The 17490-nt window shown below is 36.4% G+C and overlaps 1 protein-coding gene across 1 annotated transcript in view; it reads right to left on the reverse strand.

Moving 5' to 3' along the window:
* The window catches only part of LOC130245504 (programmed cell death protein 10-A), a 23356-nt gene extending 12608 nt beyond the window's left edge, over positions 1-10748 (reverse strand). Inside the window, exon 1 of the mRNA XM_056478206.1 lies at positions 10634-10748. The gene's annotated coding sequence lies outside the window, so the exon portion shown is untranslated. The remainder of the gene's footprint in view (positions 1-10633) is intronic.
* Between the last annotated feature and the right edge of the window lie 6742 nt (positions 10749-17490).

Genomic DNA, 17490 nt, shown 5'->3' on the forward strand with positions numbered 1-17490 from the left:
AAAATAAGCCTTGAGCAGCTACTGTTGGCTAAAAAACGAAATTCAAATTAAGGGTGTCACCATTTTGATTTTAAATCTAAATCAATCGAAATTCATGCGCAATCTCGATTATCGAATTAAAAACTGGAATCGTCGATGCTGCCACACCCCCATGTCACATCAACTTGGCTTGCCACGCAAAAAAAAACAACATAAAAAAACATGCTTGTTGAAGTGCTGGGAGTCAACCTAACAGCCAAAAGATAGCATAACAACTGCAGGCGCAGTAGACCCGTCGACAGAACTTGAACCCCCTTCTCTTTCACTGAAGTCGCTAGTGTAGTTTTGGATTCGTTCATGTTGTCGACAAAAAAACAAACAGTTTGCAAGCTCTGCTACATACGTATACCACATTACTCCATCGGCAGCACGACTAACATGGCAGGGCATCTCCACAGGCACCATAAAAACATAGATTTATCTGTTAAATCGACAAGTGTAACACAACCTACTCTCCAGTCTTCATTTGGAATAAAACTTCCAAGTAACTCAACACGTGCAAAGGCAAATACAAGCGTGGTAGGAGTATTTATAGCTGCGGACATGCGACCTTATTCAGTGGTGGAAAACTCCAGTTTCAGGCATTTAATTAGCGTGCTAGAACCGCACTACGAAATCCCAAGCAGAACGCATCTCACAGCTACGGTGATACCCTCCATGTACAATAATGTGAACTGCAGTTACAAAAGGGAAATTAGATGGCAGGTTATTTTGTATAACTTTCCAAATGACTGAAGATAGAAGTTATTGTTACATTATATTGTTAATTAACTGTTTAAATTTGACTATGTAGTGTGTGGTACATTGCGAACAAAGGTCAGATATTATTATATTGCATAAAAGTCTTAAGATGCATAGCTTGTGCCTTCAAATTTTTCTTTTTTAAAACGAGAATCGAACCATGACTTTAGAATCGAAAATGTAATTGAATCGAGGATTCGGAGGATCGTGACACCCTTATCCAAAATAGATTCAAGAGAGAACAGTGATGCTTTTTGAAAAGTTCAGAATCGACAGAGAATTGATTCTACAAACAATTTTACACCAAATCATTACCACAATATAATGTATCACATGTAGCGCACGGCAAGCCGTTGATTATCCCACTTGTTCCATGGTCATTTGCCAGGGTAGGCATAAGTTTAAAAGAGTTCTGCTCTTTGCAGTGCAATATTTGTCTGAATTTTTGTCAGTTTGGGCTTGTTAGATTTTCTAGTCCCTCCACTGAATCAGCTGTGACAGGCTGACAGACGGAGGAAGGGAGAGAGAGGGAGAGAGCATGTGAGTGTTGTTTAAACCTGCAAATATTAAGATGCGATTTTATCAATCCGATCACAGGTGGACAAATAAGACATTCCCAGTAACACCTGGAGTGTGTTTCCAGTCACATGTGTTTTTTATTCGTCTACTTTCTACCAGTTCTCTGATGAGGGAGGATCTGTATGTATATTGGCTTTCTCTAAACATTAGCCTACATTTAATGCTGCGAAAGCTGGGCTACCTATAGCAGAATTTCTGCGATTTAAATTTCATAATCAACATACAAATCATATTAAAAGTACCATATCTATTAAATACGCTTAAGGAATATGTTACTTTATGCATTGGCTGATTACATTAAAGATAATTTATTTCCTATCAACTTTAAGCCTTCACACTCTATTCTGTTTAGTTTTAACACGCCGGTTTTATAAAATCTGTTTAACAAATGTTCAAATATTTTTGAACATCTTAGAAAAATAATGTAATTATGTGTAAGTATACTATACATATATGCCTCTTTCTAATTAAATTATTAGGTTAGGCAAATTGACATTATGGAATTGATCTAACAAAAAGACAGCGACCGCTGGGGGGTTATGACGGTCGCCAAAAATCACGCTCAGTGGGGGGGGCGAGTGGTGATGATATAGCCTGAATCACTCTATGTTCCATGGGGCGGGCACTGCGTTGCAAAATCGCCAATTTTTCAATACCCGTCTATGTCCTTTTTTACCCGCAGAAATAAATTCAAAACCGCCCAATATGGCAACACTGGCAGCAGCACATGCGAGTTGCTATGGTAATTATAAATGTTTGGCAGAAGCGCATTTGTTTGGAACTGTGATCAAAACTGACTTGAACTACTGCTGCGCTTCAACAAAAATAATGCACACCCTCCAGCCAATCAGAATCAAGAATTTCAACAGACCATGGCATAAAATGTATAACTGAATACCGGCACAGGTCCAACACCATATTTTACACCGTTTCAAATGCTCAAGCTTTTAAAAGTCAAGTGGATTCTGATTGGCTGTCAATGTTTTTAATCATTCATTGAAACCTAGTGATAACTCGTCTTAAACTGACTCTTTTGCCTTGAATAAAACCTACAATTATTTGAATCTACAAACAATTAAATTTCATTGTCTCTGATGTATTGTGGGTAGGCATGGGACGATAACCGTTTTCAAGGTATACCGGGGTTCGGAAAAGTCAAGGTTTTTAAACCGTCAAAATTTGATGCAATACCGTTCCTAAGGTATATATAAGGTTTAAGATTTTTTTATTTACATTTTTTTAGGACAACAGTATCCTCAGCAGAAAATATATCTAAAGATGTCATTTAAATTGTAAAGAAATCAGTTTTTGTTAAACAAATGAAGACAGCAGAAGTCAATAATTAACTTAGCCTGACATGTTTACTCTTCCAAAATATTGTAAATGTTTCTTAAAATAAAATATATTGTGTTCAAAAGGGAAAAAAGTTTTTGTTTTTAACCCAAACATTTTAAAAAAGGATATATTTTAGCGCAGTAATCACAATACCGTGATACTGTGATATTTTTTATCCAAGGTTATCATAGCGTCAAAATCTTATACCGGCCCATACCTAATTATGAGTGTCTGATTGTCAGGATTGCTAAAGTCTGTTGGGACTTTAGTCACAAACCAGGTAAAATAAACACCAGTAATAGCACTTAAACCTTAAAGTATGTGTTTTTAACCTTCTCATACCCGTGTGGAGCTCCTACAGTATGTGTGTTTATTTGACTGCTCGCTAACTCTTTTGAACATTTTCCATTCTGTGAGGAATCGCTCGCTAAAGACGAAGGTTTTCTGCATGACAAATCTAAAGCATAGGCGGGACACTTTTATCAGTATCACGGACTTCCCTTTATTCTCAGAATTAAAACAAAGCTGGTAATTATTCTTATATTAGTTATCATTCCATGGTATATGAGCAAACCTCGAGTCATCTTATTTCTTCATAGCTTCTACAACAACATGCCAAAGTGTTCATACCTTCACCCAACACGTGTTGAACAATAGCGCTTGTTGTTATCTGCAGAAGGTCACGGTTCCTCTCAAGCTACAAGGAACATTACAAACCATTGAAAGCGAGGCACGCTTATCTCAATGCTGCCGATTCAGACTAATGGACAGGAGGCCGTGAGTCAGTATTCCCACCCGATCGGAAGGCCTTTGGCCCCGCTGTGGGAGGTGGCCTTATCTAGGTGACATTCACAGGGATCAATGTGACGTCGCCAAAATAGAGCCGAATGTTGCTTCACTTAATGGTTGCAAATACCAGCACTCCTCTTATAAAGCATGATTGCCAGGTTACATATGCATTATAATGACTCACCTTTTTCCTCTTGACAAAGGCCAACTAACACCTGATTCCTGTTAGTGTTTCTGACCTTGGCGCAGAAAAGGGTAACACCCTAACGCAGGTGAATCCTGAATCAGATACACCTACGCTACATGTTTTGCCTTATAATGCATAGAGGCTTAATCAAGATAGAGAACGTGAATCAATAGATTCACTCATGGTTAAGTGAAGGAACGTGCTGCCAAATATTGAACTTCCTCAATATGATATCATGCAATTATGGATGACAATAGGATATTTGGTTTTTGTTTACCGCACAGTTGTGACTTTACTAGTGAATTATGAGTAAATGTTGTTAAATATGTATTTATTTAATAATCTAAGCAATAAAAGTTTAAACACTTTACCAAAAAAAGAAAATGTCAAAACCTGATGGTTATTCCAAGTCATATAAGGGTCCTACACATGGGACGATAAGCATTTTGAGGTTTACCATGGTTTGAAAAAGTCAAAGTTTAGTTTTTTAGGACAACAGTCTCTCCAGCAGAAAAGATATCCAAAGATGCCATTTTAAGTTGTAAAGAAATCTGTTTTAGAAACTAATAAAGACTGCAGAAGTCAATCGTTCATTCGAGTTATTTAGCCTGACATGTTTACCTTTCTAAAATATTTAAAATGTTTCTCAAAATAAGATCTATTGTGTTCAAAAGGGAAAGAAGTAGGCATGGGCCGGTATAATGGCTCGTTTCCACTGACTGGTTTGGTTTGGTACGGGTCACCTTTATCAGGCTTGCGTTTCCACTAACAAGGGTACCCTTTTGGTGGGCGTGGTGTATGACAGTTTCAGTCGACGTCATTCTCACTCGAGGAAATGTCTACAGTAAAGCTGTACGGGTCGCTCACATATCATATGAGAAGCACTTCTCACAAAACAGATGCTTTACACACATAAATACTTGTGTAGAAATGTTTATTACTAATTTTTCTATGAACATGAGTTGATTATAACTGCAGATCAATGACAGTGCGAAACAGCCTACTGTAACGTCTGCAATTATATTAAATAACTAAATAAATGAACATATATAAACACATACAGCCCCTTACAGTCTCCGATATGTTACCAACTACAGAAGAACACACACAGCAGACATTTCTTCCGTATTTAGGTTCAAAACAACACAAAATTTAGCCTACAGTCAGTGAAAACCTCTCATCTGTGTCTGTAATCTTCAGCAGCACATGTAGCCTGGGTTAGAGAATAATTCCGTCATTCCCGGTTCATATTAGTCCAAAATGTGAAGATAATAAGTTAGTTAATCATGGCAGTTTGTTCATGTTTGCTGAATAAATAATGTGCTCCTTTTTTCCGGCTTCTCCTTTGTTTCTTCACGCTTCACTCTCGCGTTTGTCAATGTCTGACAGGATTGGGTTTCAAAAGCACGTCAATAATCAAGCGCAGGTTATTATCTTCAGCTCAAGAAGTTTGTTATTTCAGATATAATGTTAGACACGCGCGAGCGCTAGCAAGAAAGCGAAACCGCTCGCGCCTCAGACTGGCTCGTAAAAAACTGCGGGGCACAGGGTAAATCTGCTCTTCTTCTTGGCTTTGTGGCTGTTCATCCAGACGACGACAAGGTTTGTTTGAGCCCAGATCGACCATGGCTCGTTATTATATGTATTTATAATTCCGCTGTAATCTCTCGGTCAGCTGTGTATTTCAAACATGGCGGGTTTTTTGTTTTCATTCTGGCTTGTTGCGTAAGTGAATGATGTATCTCTGTAAACCAATAGCGTTCAGCTGCGCGTGTGGCTCCGCCTTTTGGTACCCTTACTCGTGTTTGGTACCCTTTCGAAAGGGTGCCGAAAAAGTGGGCCATAAGATATTGATGGTAACCTTGGATAAAAATATCACGGTTTCACGGTATTATGATTACTGCATTAAAATATATTCTTTTTAAATGTCTGGGTAAAAACAAAAACAGTTTTTCCTTTTTTAACAAAATTTATTTTATTTTGAGAAACACAAAGTATTTTGGAGCAGTACATGTCAGGCTAAATAATTCAAAGGAATCATTGACTTCTGCTGCCTTCATTAGTTTCAAAAACACAGATTTCTTTACTATTTAAAATGGCATCTTTGGATATCTTTTCTGCGGGAGATACTGTCCAAAATACGTAAACAAAAAAATCTCGAAATTTTCCAAACCGCGATATACCTTGAAAACGGTTATCATCCCGTGCCTAGAAAGAAGTTTTTGTTTCTTACCCAGACATTTAAATATAATACATTTTAGAGCAGTAATCACTAGGCATGCAAAGATTATAGATTTTGGTTGTATGATTATAGTTTGAGGAATTATCACGGTTTCACGGTTATCCTGATTATTATGCATTCATTAATTTCAAAACACTACTAGTTTAGTAAATCACACGAAAACTCCTTATATTTTAAAGTGTTGTTTATTGCAGCTCAGTAACCAATTAATACAGAACAAAATAGTTATAAAAACAAACAGCAGAACATTTCTCTACAGACTTTGTGCATCGTCAACTAACTGTGATTTTTGGACTATTTGGACTATTTGTTTTAAACACAAGTAATAATTTTACACTGAAAATAAATGACAGAACAATGAATATATAAATAAATAAATAAAAATAAAAATAAATAAGGGTACCCTTTTGGTAGGCATGGTGTACGACAGAACGTTTCAGTCAATGTCATTCTCGCTCGAGGAAATGTCTACAGTAAAGCTGTACGGGTCGTTAACATATCATGAGAGGCTCTTCTCACAAAACAGATGCTTTATACATCTAAATACTTGTGTATAAATGTTTATTACTTTCTATGAACATGATTTGATAACCGCAGATCAATGATACAGTGCAAAATAGCCTACTGTTACATCTGCGAGTAAATAAAATAAATAAATAAATGCAACATATATGAACACTCCGATATGTTACCAATAACAGAAAAACTACACACAACACACATTTAGTCCTTATTAGGATTCAAATACGACACGCAACGTATAGGCCACAGTCAGAGCAAACCTCTCATCTGCATCTTTAACCTTCACCAGCACATGGAACCTCCAGTTAGAAAGTAATTCCGTCATTCTGAGTTCATAATAGTCTAAAGGGCGATGATAATAGTTAAACATGGCGGTTTGTTCATGTTTTAGGTTGGTGAAAGGATCATTTGCTCCTTCATTTTTTCTGGCTTCAAGGTTTGTCTGAGCTCAGGTCAACCAAGGCTCATTATTATATGCATTTAGTATAATGGTGTAATGTCTCAGCTGTGTATTTAAAAATGGCGGTTTCTTTGTTTTCATCCCTCTGCTTGTGTATGCGCGAGTGCTGCTTCTCTCTAAACCAATAGCATTCAGCTGCGCTTCTAGCTCTGCTTTTGGTAGCCATTGCAAAAGGTGCCCAAAAAGTGCTATGGTTCGCTTGTAGGTACCTTTTGATGGTGAAAACGGCCATAAAAAAAAAAAATTATAAAATAAAATAAAACATACCGTACCGAACCATCCCATACCACTCAGTGGAAACGGGCCAAAAGGCTGCTGAACAACTGTCTGAAAGCCACTATTGATCAACTATATTAAATTGTATTTTCATTTTGCTTTTTTTTCCCCTCTTTGGACAAAAAATATGTATATTCCATACAAAGTATGAAGCTGATCAGTCCAGTTCTTGTCACGTGACTCACGCTATTCTTTCAATTAGATTCACCTGGAAAGTGTGACTTGCGCCCCGCATGTGCGTCGATCCCATTATGGAAATAATGAACTTGTGTGTGCAAAAGACATTATATGTGAACAGCCCTTAATTAATAGCCTCAGCCATAGTTAATCCAGTGTGGGTGGCTATTTGTCTTGTTGTAAAAGCTCGGAACTTCAAACTAGCGCAGTTTAAATATTTATTTTTTTTATCTCTATTACATAATGTTGGTGTTTTTAGTTTAATTTGTACATATAGATTTTTTATTAGGATCTACATAACTATGCCTATTTTAGTGCTTCTTAACTATGCTTGATTGATTGTATAACTTTTGTATTGTTTGTTAGGTTGTTCAAGGACAATAGATGAATAATAGCCTTATAATAATAGCCAATAGCCTTCGGGCTAATTCTGGTGCATTTGCAGAAATGCTAATTATGTACACTGTCCCTGCCCAATAAACAAATAAATAAATAAATAAATAAATAAAGTTGCCAAATCTTTTTGAGTTGCAGCAGTTTTGTTCCATGCAGAAACACGGTGTTGAGAAGCCTTTACGATTAATTAACCATGACGAATTGAAGTGCAGTTAATAGAGAAATTGGTTAATTGTTGCATCCCTGTAATCATAATACCATGAAACTAAAAAAACTGTGATTTATTTTTCCAAGGTTATCATACCGTCAGAATCTTATAGCGGCCCATGCCTAAATGGCACTATGGTTTAATAATAAAATTTACCGCCTTATTTTTAAGTAAGTTGTTCTCACATGTTTTATTTTACCAGACTTAAAACAAAATGTGATTTATTTTATTGCTAAACTATTTTAATATATTTATGTCACATTAGGGCTGGGCGATTTGGCCTAAAATCAAAATCTCGATCAATTGAACATTTTAACTCAATTACGATTAATGAACGATTAATTTATTTTTTTTATTTTTTGCCCTCATAGTTCACATAGTTAGACAGGTTTTCTACAGTAAATATTCTCATATAACACAAGTGAGAGATTTTTGAATGAAGGGTGCATTTTAAAATAATTGAAGGAAACACAAACTATCTACAATTATTTATTAAACATCAGCATTGAACAACTGAAATTAAAACACAAATTTCCTAAAACCAACAGTCACTTTTCTCTTATTAGTGTTTTTCATATTAAAAGTAGAAAATAAGCAGCATCGCTTCTAAGTAAAGTTACTCTTGCATATTCTGTAAATAATATTTTTAAAAAAACTGCATTTCTTGCATCTTCTGTGAACAAATGTTTTAAAAAATGTTTAAAAATATATACACATATTTTGATGTAATGGAAAGTATGCCGTCTCAATGCATCTCTGGCACAGCTTTGTCAATCGTCTATGTAGTGCAAAGTAACACAATGGTAACAGAGCAGGGTCAAATGACTCCACACGCGGTAAGGTACAGTAAGAAATTAAAAAAATTGACCTGGAAAAATTTGATTGATTATTGGTTCTGAATGTCAATTTCGATTACTTTTTGATTAATCAATATAATGATTTCAAATAATTTCAGATGCTTTTAAATAATACTACAATTAATTTTAACCATTAAAACTGAAACCAGAAATTGAGGTAAAGTTGGTTTTGTATTCACACACTTGTTTATTTTAACAGTCCTTATATTGTTTACTAAGCAAATTTGAATATTCAGTCTGAAATCACATGCAAGAACGGCTTCAAAACAACATTAGCACTGTTTAATTGACTGTGTATAATGTTGTACTTTGATAGTCATTGACTGCTAATATGTTTTCCTTATTTAGAATTAGCAAATAATGCTTACTTACCTGAAATTATATTATTAAACAAAGTCTGAATGTGTGAATATAAACCATCTTTACCTCAATTAAAATACAAACAGAGCCCTGTTTTAAAATTATGATGTTTTGATGTTGACTAGCTTGGACAAATCTGCTTTGAAATGCTTTTGAGGTAAAGTTGGTTTTATATTCGCACATCGTTCAGTGACAGTTCAGTTTTTTTTTTACCACAGTGCTTTGAATATTCTTACTGAAAATCACATGTAAGGATGACTTCAAGACAACATTAGCACTATTTTAATTACTGTGAACAATGCTGTACTTTGATAGTCATAGTCTGCTAATATGATTTCACCATTTAGAATATGCGATGAATTACTGATTAATGAGAAAGTCTGAATGTGTGAATATAAAACCAACTTTATCTCAATTTAAATGCTTAAAAAAATCAAAACAATAATAACCTTGTGTATGTGTAATTATGTGTAATTATTTTGAGGATCTCTGGCATCCAAACACAACAACTCAATTTAGATTCTGAGTTTCTGATCAGAAGATCAACAACACGAACTCGTTGACAACTTTGCTAAACTCACAGACGAATAAACAACGAAGTAAAGTTGGTTTTATATTCGCACATTAGTTCAGTGGCAACAAGAGACATGCTCCCTATACTGTTTACCATGGTACTTTGAATATTCGGTCTTAAATCATATGTTAACATTGGTACATTTAGTACTATTTATAGTATTTTATTGTACTGTGAACATTGTACTTTGATAGTAATCGCCTGCTAATATGATTTTACTATTTAGAATTAAGAATGAAAAATTATATTATAAAGGAGAAAGTCTGAATCTGTGAATATAAAACCAACTTCACCTCAGTCGAATAAACGTGGCATAGAAAAGGAACAATGTAACAATAGACAAAATCTAATGACCGATTTAAGCTGTCAAATATCTCAGGTTTACACCCAACAGTGACGTCATCATATTTATCAAAACTGAGGAACACTGCCTGATTCAGATGACTGTCCTGAAATAGATCCGGGATCTAACAACGTTTATGCACTTGTAATAATACAACAGCTATCCGATCGGTTTCAAAATAATGATTGGTCGAAAATCAAACGCCATTTTAAAATAAATAGTGTCATCCAAATCCTATATTTCTTCTTAATCTTCAGTAGGCCTGCTTTTGCTGTCTTTAAATCTGATTTACTTTCTAAAACTTGAAACCTGGTGATCACTCGCCTTAAACGAACTCGTTTAATAAAACCTACAATTATTTGTATTTACACACAATTACTTTTCATTGTCTTTGATTTATTGTGGGGATCTGATTAGCCGGATTGCTAAAGTCTGTTAGGTAGGTGACTGCTAAAGCCAGCACAAATCATTTTACACACAAACGACAGCGATATACACACAATTAAAAGCAGGTAAACGTTAAAACGTATGTTTTAAGCTTCTCTTACCTGTGCGGAGCTCCTATGTGTGTTTATTTGACTGCTGATTAGCTCGCTAACTCTTTTGAATATTTTCCTTTCTGTGTGGAATCGCTCGCTAAAGACGGAAGTTTTCTGCATGACCAATCTAAAGGATGTAGGCGGTACTAAGAGGCTTTGAGAACCAATCAGAAACCAGAAAGGGGATGGAACGATCCAAAACGTGACGTTTGTAGTCATTTCAAACACCTCCGATAGTATAAGTCAATACGTAAGGTTTTAAAAAGAACTACAACTCCCACTGATGCTTCATGAGCCTTTACGACATCCAGTCAACAGAACTGGCGTCTGTTTCGCCATATCGAAGTATTCAAATAAAAGTGTAAGGTTAATGTTTATCTTTTAGTAAAAGGTTAGTAGTAGCGGAGGTGACATAAATAATACAAATGGGTGCAATTTAAAGCGAACGTTAGTCCTGACCAATCGGAGGAGAAAGTGGGCGGGGCCGCCTCTCATAATAAAGGTGTGCGAGGGCGCATAGACGAGCAGGATTGAACATCAGCATCCCGGAGCATCAGCATCTCTCTGACATCTCACGGTAAGAGATTTACACGGTTTCCCTACGTTATCTAACCGAAAGATGGTTTCTGAAAGACTTAAAATCAACCCTCTTATCATATTCATGTTTTTAGGGGTTTATTCTCCACAGGAAAACGTGCAAACGTGAATGTCCTTTAATAACAAGTGATCTCTTCATGTTTTCCTTTTAATTTTGTATCATATTTTGCTTGCATTTGTAATTTATCTGTAATAACACTTGATTTTGGGATATTATAGGCTGTTTATTAATATAAAACAATCAAATTCTCCATAAATACTGTAAATAATTCAACATCAACCATTACATTTATTACAAGAAAAAAACATTCAGAATTTTTCTGCTTTTTATATCGTTCAAGTGTTTGAATATTGATAAACAGTGGTGTGTGTGTGTGAGTGTGTGTATTCTTGGCTTTTCTCCATGTTCTATTTTTAAACCCTCTCCTTATTGATTCAATTATTAAAATGTCTGTATTGAATCAGGGAGGCTATGTTCATACAGTACGCCGGACATCACTGCATCCCACATCTGGGCGTAACTGAGGATGCGTAAATCATCTCCTGCAAGACAAATCCTATTTCATGTTTGTGTAAATGACACGTGCGGAATGGAGATGCTTTTCTCGCGTCTGCTGCTGCTCCTGGTGGTGTAAAAGAGCTGGTTTGCTCACGTGGAGATGAGGTGTGCTGAGAGTGTGTTTAACGTGGATTATATGAGAGAGATGGAGAGATGGAGGAGGCTACTGAACGAGAAGGGAGGGAAAATGAGGTGTTAAAGTGCAATCGGTGGCAATGAAAGCGGGGGATCGATAACAGAGGGATGCGAGGAATGAGAGGAGACTGGAAAGGAATGGTGTGGAAAGAGTTGAAGGAGAATTGCAGCACGTTTCAGGCTCGCAGGTGAACTCAATGGTGGTCGCCTCCAATCAGTGGATATTGATGGTTTGATTGATTTCTTTGGTTTGGTTTGCAGGCGTGCATAAGCCATTCATTTGAAAGCATGAATAATGGTAAAGGGTCAAGTGCTTGCTGGGATGTATTGACCCAAAAAACATAGTTATATATATATATATATATATGTGTACAATATTACACTTTATGTTTCTGTAAATAAAAAAGAGGTCAATAAGACAAGCATCGCTGTTGTTGAAATTTGTATCAAATTTAAAACCTTATATCAAAGTTTAATTATGAATTATTACATCCAAAATAAAAGTATATTTTGACATAATATACATCACACACATACATAAAAACAAAATTATGAATAAAATTAAACACTGAACTAATTCACACACACACACTTAGGCCTCTATATATATATATATAGATAGATAGATAGATAGATAGAGACACACACACAAATATTGGCGAATATATATATATATATATATATATATATATATATATATATATATATATATATATATATATATATATATATATATATATATATATATTGGCCTTAGTCTATAAGTGTTTGTATGTGTGCATGGATTCCCAGTAATGGATTGCGGCTGTAAGGGCGTCCGCTACATAAAACCCACCCTGGAATAGTTGGCGGTGTAAAACTCACTCTTGACCACATTTGATGATTTTGGTTGTTCAGTTCCTAGCGAACTGAACAAACATTTTATTCCTGGTTGCTTTGCGCCCGTCCTGTCTTGTTGATATGATTATACACATTACTACAGAGACATGTTAATACACGCAGCTGTCAATCAATTCGGTGGGTGGGGGGACTGCACTCCTACGTCAAGTTGCGGTCGGTCGGTCTGAAAACCGCTTTAATTGGTCCCCCGTTTTTATGTTGTTACATTGCAAAAAAAGGACTGGGTGTGTTTATATCACCCCAATATGACGGTCTATACACTATACCCACACATATGTCTGTCCAAACAGCTTGTAGAGTAGATTTTTCACCATAGGTGCCCTTTATGAGCCAATCACACAGCAGAAATGTGCAACAATGGGAATCTAGAAGCATGTTGATATTAGAGATGCACCGAATTTTCGGCCACCAAAAATAGGTTATGCTATTTAATGGACCCTCTAATTTTTGTGGTTTCAGTCATTGTTGGTATGTCCTTCCAGCTGCAACCTAGTTCTAGGAAACATCCATACACACTCATTCACACTCATACACTATGGTCAATTTAGTTTATTCAATTCACTGTGGGGGAAAACGGAGCATCTGCAGGAAACCCACGCCAACATGTGAGAATATGCAAACTCCACACAGAAATGCCAACTAAACCAGCGACCTTCTTGCTGTGAGGTGACAGTGCTAACCACTGAGCCACCGTGCCACCTGGTATTAAAATATATATTGTTATTGTTCAATATGGAAAAGAATGAATCAAGATTGCGTTTTTGCCATGTCGCTCAGCTCTGTCTCACTGTTAGATTTCAGCAGTGAGGAGGTAGATATAAACCCAGGGATTGTTTTTTTCTGTTAGCAGTCGTTGCTTGGCCTCAGGACAGCACAGATGGCATAAAGAGTATTAAAAACATCTGCGTTCTCTCAAAGTCTGTGTCAGTAAGTGCACAGTATACACTGAACTCCACTGTTGCTCATGAGCATGTTCGCTGAGCATCTGCGAAGGCGTTTCTAAGCATATGCAAAGCTCCTGTTATTGATCGCTCTTCAATTGTGTGTCAAGTCTGTGAACTGTTTGTGCTAAACGTGCCCTATAGCTGAACAACTGACCAATTATTTCTCTGCTTCAGAAAAGACATGAACCATTTCAGAGTTATGGATGTGACATTTGCAGTAAGAAATCGAAACATACCAGAACAATACCGTAAGTTAACTTGAAATTGAAAAATGGAAATGGGTTATGGGATCAGAAAAATATCAATCTGTAAACATATTTTATATTTAAAATGATGAAAATAAACATGCGCTATGGATGTGACCAAAAAAGTTAGCGAGTTTACAGTACACAGCATACTTTGTAGAAATTCTGTGAATTAAACTACACAACCCAAAAGAAACAATGCTCATCTATTGCTCATGCAGCTCAACTTATTGTTCAAGCTCTTGTTCTCTCCAAACTGGATTATTGCAACTCTCTACTAGCCGGGCTTCCAGCTAATTCTATCAAACCTCTTCAGCTGCTTCAGAACGCAGCAGTACGAGTGGTCTTTGATGAACCCAAAAGAGCACATGTCACTCCGCTACTCACCCGTTTGCACTGGCTGCCAGTTGCTGCTCGCATCAAATTCAAAGCTCTGATGTTTGCTTACAAACTGACCTCTAGCTGTGCTCCTTCTTATCTGCTCTCACTTCTGCAGATTTATGTGCCCTCCAGAAACTTGCGTTCTGTGAATGAACGTCGCCTCGTTGTTTCATCCCTAAGAGGGAAGAAATCACTTTCCCGAACTCTCGCGTTCAATCTGCCCAGTTGGTGGAATGAACTCCCTAACTGCATCAGAACAGCAGAGTCACTTGCTGTCTTCAAGAAACGACTAAAAACGCAACTATTTAGTCTCCACTTTCCTTCCTAATCTGTAACTGCCTCTCTGGCTATACCACTAACTGTGCTCTCTCTCTCTCAAAAAAAAAAACATTACTAATGCTTTGCTTCTTAGACTTTACACACCTGAAACTTGTCTATAGCACTTGTTCACTGCTGCTCTTATAGTTGTGTAAATTGTTTCCTTGTCCTCATTTGTAAGTCGCTTTGGATAAAAGCGTCTGCTAAATGACTAAATGTAAATGTAAAGGATAAGAGTTTGCTTTCTATAGAACAATATTGATTGATTTTATTTGACATTTTTGCATTTATGAGGAAAAAGCTTCATTGTGGATGTGAAATTGTTTGATATGAAAACTCTTGTGTGACTTTGGTAAATCCAATATAATTGTGTGGAAACGCTGACAGAGACATTGAGTATTTTTACAGTACTGTAAAATACCAGCCTACTCAAAAAACTTAGAAAGGATTTCGCTATTTTGGTGAACTTAATTTTGTTTATGGGAAGGTTTACATTTGCATGGAATTGCTCAAATAGACGTATTTTACTGAATAGCAAGTATGTTTTTTGTGGCAGATTTCAGCAGAATAAAATAACACTCATTTTGCAAATACGCCACTTTTTGGTCTAAATAAAAATAAGTGTGTTTTTCTTGAATATTATTAATATTTGTTTTTGTTTTTTTATCAAAATGCTTTATGCGATATCCATTAATTCAATTTTCTTCGGCTTAGTTTATTATTTATCAGGGGTCACCACAGTGGAATGAACCGCCAACTATTTCAGCATATGTTTTACGCAGCGGATGCCTTTCCAGCTGCAACCCAATACTGGGAAACACCCATGCACTCATTCACACACGCTCTCATACACTAAGGCCAATTTTGTGTACCCATTTCACCTATAGCGCATGGCTTTGGAGTGTTCAATTCAATTCATGTTTATTCATTCACCTTAATCTCCGCGTACGAGTGGGTGCAGCCATTTGAATCATTTTGGCTCGAAACTTCCGGTCTCATTCACTTCCATTCATTTTTAGACGTTAAAAACAGCTCGTTTTGCTGCTTGGTGTTGCAAACTGATATTTTCTTATTATATTATTCTACTTTGTCTGTATTGTCATGCAAACACTTGTTTGTAGAGTAAGTAGTTTGACCGTTTTCTGCCGTTTATTATCCCTAGTCATTTCTCCCATAGGCAACTGAATCGGAAGTTCTAAAACAATCGCAAAAACGTGCGCACTTCAGCATTGAAGAATAAGGTCAATATAGCGCTTTTACAATGTAAATTGTGTCAAAGCAGCTTAACCTAGTTCTAGTAAACTCCAGATTTCAGAGTTGAAGTTCAGTTTAGTTCAGTTCAGTGTAGTTTAAATTTCACTGCTGAAAGTTCAAACACTAAAGAGCAAATCCACCGAAGTGCAGCTCCACAAGTCCAGATCCGAGCAAGCCAGTGGTGACAGCGGCGAGAAAAAAACTTCACCAATTGATGAAGTGAAGGGAAAAAAACATTGAGAGATACTAGGCTCAGTTGTTCACATTATATGGAAGGCTGTTCCAGAATTTAGGAGCCATAAATGAGAAGGCTCGACCTCCTTTACTCGACTTTGCTATTCCAGGCACTACCAGAAGCCCTGAGTTTTGAGATCTTAAAGAGCGAGTTGGATTGTAACGAGACAGAAGGTTGGTTAGATAAACAGGAGCTAGATTATTTAAAGCTTTATATGTAAGAAGCAATATTTTAAATTCAATACAAAACTTAGCAGGTAGCCAGTGTCAGGAGGATAAAACTGGGGTGATGTGATCATATTTTCTAGACCTGGTAAGAACTCTGGCAGCTGCATTTTGTACTAATTGAAGTTTGTTAATAGAGGATGCTGGGCAGCCAGCAAACAGAGCATTACAGTAGTCCAGCCTAGAAGTCATAAAAGCATGGACTAGCTTTTCTGCATCTGAGATAGCATACATCGTAACTTAGCTATATTTCTCAGATGAAAGAAAGCAGTTTTTGTAACATGGGATACATGATTTTCAAAAGTTAAATTGCTGTCTAATATGACACCCAGATCTTTTATAGTAGAGCTAACGCTAACTTTGTATCCCTCTAAATGCAAGTCAAGTTGTGAGATCTGCTGTGTACAGGATTTAGGCCCAATAAGTAATAATTCTGTTTTGTCTGAGTTTAAGAGAAGATAATTGTTGGTCATCCAGTCTTTAACATCTTTAATACACTCAGTTAGCTTAGACAGTTAAGACATCTCGTCAGGTTTAATTGAAATATATAATTGAGTATCATCTGCATAGCAGTGAAAGCTGATCCCATGTCTTCTAATAATGTATATTGTAAACAGCAAAGGGCCTAAAACTGATCCTTGAGGCACCCCGTAATTTACTCGGCTGACTGTGGGGGAAACCGGAGCTCCCGCAGAAAACCCATGCCAACACAGGGAGAACATGCAAACTCATGCAGAAATGCCAACTGACTCAGCCGGGATGCAGACCAGTGACCTTCTTGCTGTGAGGCAACAGTGCTAACCCCTGAGCCATCGTGCCGCCATGCAATATCTATACACATATAATGTGGTCACATTGAATACTCTAAGTTAGTATTGCATTCAAACTGTATGCTGTAAATGAACATTTGCATATTTAAATAGTGTTTTCAAATCTGTTTTAATAGTAAGTTGTTGTTATTATACAATCGTTTTTGTTCATACAATTTAAATACGTTGTTTTGTTCATAATATTTTAATATTCAATTATTCATTCATTTTCTTTTTAGCTTAGTCCCTTTATTAATCCGGGGTC

The sequence above is a fragment of the Danio aesculapii genome, chromosome 18 (assembly GCF_903798145.1).
Source record: "Danio aesculapii chromosome 18, fDanAes4.1, whole genome shotgun sequence".
Lineage (NCBI taxonomy): Eukaryota > Metazoa > Chordata > Actinopteri > Cypriniformes > Danionidae > Danio > Danio aesculapii.